General features: G+C 47.9%; 1 pseudogene; it reads right to left on the bottom strand.

The window, feature by feature from the left end:
• Nucleotides 1-904: 904 nt before the first annotated feature.
• Nucleotides 905-1,305, bottom strand: LOC140712337 (large ribosomal subunit protein eL32-like; annotated as a pseudogene).
• Nucleotides 1,306-5,842: the final 4,537 nt, after the last annotated feature.

Genomic DNA, 5,842 nt, shown 5'->3' with positions numbered 1-5,842 from the left:
GCTCTGCTGTGGTGGCCCTGTGGGAAAGGAAATGGACAGAAGATATTTATTAAGTACTGACTGTTTGCTAGACAATCTATTTAATCTCTTCTTTTTAGTCATCTTTTGAGGTAGATGTTACTACCCCCATTGTACAGTGGTAAAATTAAGGCTTAGAGAGTTTAAATGGCTTCTTCCCAAGGTCTCGGAGCTAGTAAGCTGGCTGAGTAAATTTCCTGCCTGTTTAAACAACAGCTATGAGGCAGAACAAATCCTCCCAAACGAAACTTGTCTGGATCTGATTTCTGTTTGTTCCTTAACTTAAAGTGTTGGAACATATTTGGGGCCATAGAGTGGTAGAGCTGTTTAATTTGGATGCACAGGGCACATGGTTTCACTATTATAGCTCGTTTTGTTTTGTTCTGATTTCTGCAGCACTGTGGAATGGTCAGCCCACATCCCTATGGAACCACCCACCTTTCCAAAAACTCCTCCAAGCTGGTAAAGGCTGGATTGTCCAGGACGTCCCCCACTGTGCCTTATTCTTCCTGGCACCCCTCTGCTCCACTGATGAAGGTTCAGCCAGGAGTCCTGGGCTGCCCCTCAGTCAAGACCAAGCTGGCTCATGGTCACTTGTGACAGTGAGTAAAGCATCCTCCTCCTCCTCCTCCTCCTCATCATCATCCTCATCTGACAAAAACTGATCCTACACCCCCATGCTGGGGTCTGGGTGCTAAAGACAAGATCTCTGCTGAGCACGCCACTGCCTGGGCCTCACAGTGAGCCATGCGCTTGTACTTTATATGATGTATCACCATTTATCTACACCATGGATTATGCCAATCTCATGGGATAAATGCTATTTTTTTGTGTGTGTGACAGTTTTTACAGTTTTATTTAAACACAAAATGTGCACATGAGCTGTCTACTCATTTTCTTTGCTGTGCTGCCTGGCATTAGGGTTGGTGGCTGTGATGGCTAGCTGGGCGGCTCTTTCCATGATGGCTTTGTAGTTCTTGGAGGAAACATTGTGAGCAATGTCAGCACGGGAGATTCGTTGCAAATCAGCAGCACTTCCAGCTCCTTGACGTTGTGGATCAGGAAATTCCAGAAGCCACTGGGCAGTATGTGCTTTGTTTTTTGGTTGCTCCCAATGTTGGGCATCAAGATCTGGCCTTTGAACTTTCTGTGAACCCTGTTGTCAATACCTCTGGGTTCCTGTCAGTTACACTTAATTTTGACGTATCAGTCTGACTGGTGATGGATGAACTTCTTGGTCCTCTTTTTGACGATCTTGGGCTTCACAAGGGGTCTAAGGGCAGCCATGATGCTGAGGAGATGGCTGCCACCTCTTAGGCAGTACTGAGGAAGAGGATAAATGCTGTTATTAAACCCATTGTACGGATGAGGACACTGAGACTCCAGAGAGTGAAGTAGCTTGTATAAGGTCATGCCCTTAGCAAGTGCATCTGGATTTACATTCTGAGCTCTTGACTAATGTATGTTGCCTCTAATGGGCTCTGTCATTAGAGACTTGCAGTAGTTAGATTATGTCTAATTATGAGTAATAGAAAAAAACCCAAATAACAGCCATTTAAGCAACATAGGCGTTTACTTCTCTGTTGTGTCCAAGGCATCCCGAGGAGCTGTCTGGGCTGGTATGGAGCCCCAGAGTGTCGATTAATCAGGTTTCTTCTCTCCGTTGTTCTGTGCTGCATTGGTTTCATGCCTAAGGTCACCTCGTGGTCCACCGTAACTGCTGGAGCTCCAGCCATTGCATTTCACTCTTGCCAGCATAAAGGAAGAAACAAATTAACTTGTGCATGCTTTTTCTTGAAGCGTATTTTCTAGGTTTCAACCACTTCTAATTAGATTGCGTTGGCCAAAATACAGTCATATACAAGCGAAACCGGGAAATATTTATTTGGGCTGGTTGTCTGTTAAAATTTGGTGTTCTATTATGAAAGATGAAGAGGAGATTGAATACAACCCATTATTTCTTTATTTGAGACCAAAACAAGGGCTTCGCTGGGAATTAATGTATTCATTGTTGAATAATTTATTAATTCTTAAATATGTAGAAAGGGTTTCCTCTGTGCTCATCTGATTCTCCATCCTGGGGACCCAGGGTAACTAAGACAGACACAGTCTCTGCTGCCGTGGTCTCACAGTTCAGAGCCATACAGTTAGAGTCATGCCTCCGACTTGAATGCGCTTTGTGACTCCAGTATACCACCTCCTTCCCTGAGCGTTGGTTTTTTCATCTACAGGATTGTTGGATCCTGTAACTGATAAGGACCTTCTAGCTAGAATATTCCCTGATGAGGTGTCTCTGAGATTTAGGAGAAAGGTAGGATGATAAAGAACCAGGCTTCCATTTACTCCCTGGGGATAACAATCACTAACTTGCTGGGTTATTATTTAAATTGGGTGGGTCCCGTGGGGAAGTGCCCAGAAAGGTGCCTGGCAGAGAAGGGAGTCTTTTGTTTATGTCTCCCTGTCTCTTCTAAGGAAGAAGGAAATTCCCTGGCCATGCAAGGAGAATGCATTTGGAGCTTCAGGACATCGAGGGCGTATGGGGTGCCCAGGGCTTGGAAGCTGTCAGGGGAGGTTGGAGGGTACCAACAGTCTCCCACTCATTCCCCACAGTACCCTGACTCTGGAAAATTTTCTCCAACCCTAGGGTAGAGGATCACTGCAGACTTTTTACCCAGGGTGGGAAGTCTCTCTGAGAGGCTGCACATGGATTCTGGAGCCTGTCAGCCTGAATTTAAATCCTGATTCTGTCACCTACTAGCTTACAGTATGGGCTAAATTATGTCCCACAAATTCATAGGATGATATCCTAACCCCTAGTACCTTAGAATGTGATTGTATTGGAAGACAGGTCTTTACAGAGGTCCTCAAGTTAAAATAAGATTACTAGGGTTGCCTAATCCAACGTGACTGGTGTCCTTAGGAGAGGAGAAAACATGCCATAGGTACAGAGGGAAGACCATCTGAAGACACACAAAGGAGACAACCATCTACAACCCAGAGAGGCCTCAGAAGAAACCAACTCTGCCAACATCTTGATCTCACACTTCCGGGCCCCAGACCTGTGAGGGAATCAATTTCTGTTGTTTGAACCCCGCAGCCTGCAGTTGTTTATTTTGGCAGCCCTAGCAAACCGCTACAAGCTCTGTGATGTGACACTGTTTTCACTTAAACTGTCTGTGTTCACTTTCCTCATTTACAAAACTGGTAGCATAGTAACATCTCCTCATACGAATGTTCTGAGGCTTTCAATATGGAGAGTACTTAGAACAGGGCCTGGCACAGGATTTGCTGTCAGTAAGAATAAGCTACAATTACGATGGTGAGTACCCGCCCACCTCCTCTCCAGACCTCAAAGGCCGAGGTTCCTCTCTATGCTCCTCCCTCTAGCATTCAGTGGAATTGGACGTTGTGCTCCTAGTAGGGAACATTCCCAGACAAACCAGGTCTGAGCTAACTCAATGCATGATGAATGAATGAAGGTAGCCTTAAATGTTTACTGGAAACAGGCGTTTCAATCAATACTGGTGGATATCTCAATTGTAAATGCTTAAAGGCACAGATAAAACTGTTTGTAGTCGGTATGGTACGTGAGTGCCTAAGGGTGAAAATAGGGGATTTCTTTTAGGGGAGAGGCAGCGATGCTAACAGTCACCTACCCAGCAGGTGAGCCAGGCCAGAGACACCTGGCCCCAGGCCAGAGGCTTACCTGCATCTTGGGAAGCTGACGCAGCTGCCTGGGGAACGTGGCCGACGAGGAGGACGTGACTGAGCACGCGGGCAAGCAGGTGCAAGGTGGCAAAGCTGTCAGAGAAGCTAGGGAGACACCTGAAGGGATGGGCCGCCTGGTTGAACAGCGCTCTGCACTGGCATCCTGCAGAGAAGCCCCCAAATGCTGCCAGCAGAGCCAACGGGGGTTGAGCAAGGCCCTCGGATAGGGGGTCACCCAGTTGCCTGGCGGGTCACCCAAAGCAGGGCCTACCCTCCAGGCTTGGGATTGACTCCTGGGCCTGGCTTCTCCTCCTGCCCTGCCCTGGGGAACTTTATAAAAGGCTTCTCCGGCACCTATCTGTAATGGAATTTCTGTTGCTTGGATATAAGACGCGTGTGAAATATTCCATTGTATTCTCCCTGCACAAATTTTAAAAGATTCTGAGCAACACACAGAGGTGTCACCTGGTACTTACTTCCCCCTGCTGCTGGGGAAACCCCTGGACAGAAGGGCCCATCCACCCCCAGTGTCCCCCATGAGGCTTTCTTCTTCTGCCTTGTCTACTGAGTTTCTATCTGAGCCCTCCCCTCCCCGACCTTCCCCGTTTTCTGGTTATGGATCCTTCAGCTCTTCCACCTATTATACTACAACCCGTTCTGGGAATCTAGGAAAGTAATCATGGAATCTAGGAATACCATTGTGCTCAGAGTTGGGGGTTGTAGTCCACAAAGATATTCTGGAGAAGATGAAGTTTACACCCAGTTTTGTTGGAGGCCAAAGGCAGCCACCCCAATTCAGCCTCCCATCTGCCAATGTGCCCATTCATCTCATTAACACTTATTAAACCTCTACTGTGTGTAGCCAGACTCTGGCTGCTGGGGATACACTGGAGATGTTTCTCGAAGAGCTAACCCCCACAGAGGAGAGACAGGCCTGCAAACAGAAAATGGGGCTCACACGTGACACTGCTTTTCCAAAATACCTTTTTTCAGAGTCATCATCGTGACTGGCTGGGACACGTGGGCAGTGGAGACTTGGCCAGAGAGGCCAGCCTGGAAGGTCTCCAAAGGAGGGCCCTACAGAGGTGTTTCGAGGAACAAAGTGTCCACAAACTTCCTGTGCTTGCCAGGTAGAAGTTATTTGCACACACGTCCTTCCTCCACACAAATTGTATCCACCCCCATGCATAATTGTAGGCCTCCTCCTCCACATTGACTGCTAGAAATCATTAAAAGTGTCCCTGAAAACAGAGGTAGTCTTCACCTGTTGTGCAGAGGAGTAAAGAAAGTTTTCTCCCAGGGCTTTTTGGGAAATTGTTCCGTGTTACTTACTCTAGATAGAATTGTCTAGACAAATAAAGCAGTAGACCAAGAGAACATTCTGCAATGATAGAAGTGTGTGCGGGCCAGTCTCAGCAGCCACTGGTCACAGGGGTTATTGAGCACCTGAAGCGTGGCCAATTTTTAATTTCATTTCCTTTGAATGAATTTAAACACACACCCGTGTGGCTGCCGGCTGTTGTATTAGACGGCGCAGGTCTAGCCATCGGGGTTGTCCCTTCGCAGAACTGCAGCCACTGTATTATCACGGACATTTCTTCTCAAGACCTGTTTTCTACATGGCAGCTTCATGCACGGCTGGTCTGGCCCTTGCAGTGGTGCAGAGGTCCCAACACGGTGGCGGGGAGGGGGGCGGGGGCAGAGATCTGAGGCCACAAGTTCAGGTGTGCAAGAAATATCCGTTTTTCTTACTTTTTTTAAGTCCGTGGGGACTTGCAGCCCTCATTCCGCTGGCTCAGTGGGAAATTTGGTCTCTGTCGTGAGTGGGCACCCAGCTCCCCTGCACCAATGTCAGGCAAAGTTTCACGTGTTCTTTCACAGAGCGGGCAGGCATTGGTGAACTCAGGGTTTCTTCAGAGCAGGGGTTGCTGCCTGGGCACCAGTCTCTCCAGACAGGGTGGGTTGAGGACATAGCAGTCCCTCTACCTCCCCAGGGCAGGAGCAAGGGCCCCTGCTGCTAGCAGAACCCCAGACCCTGCCCGCAGCTCAGGCGAAGTGTTCTTTCTTCTCCAGCTTTAAGTTTCTCTCCTTCCCTTCTGGGATTCTTGATCAAATC

The sequence above is a fragment of the Chlorocebus sabaeus genome, chromosome 8 (assembly GCF_047675955.1).
Source record: "Chlorocebus sabaeus isolate Y175 chromosome 8, mChlSab1.0.hap1, whole genome shotgun sequence".
Classification (NCBI taxonomy): Eukaryota; Metazoa; Chordata; class Mammalia; order Primates; family Cercopithecidae; genus Chlorocebus; species Chlorocebus sabaeus.
The sequence above is the reverse complement of the archived record's forward strand: the minus strand, read 5'-3'. Positions and strand labels throughout refer to the sequence as shown.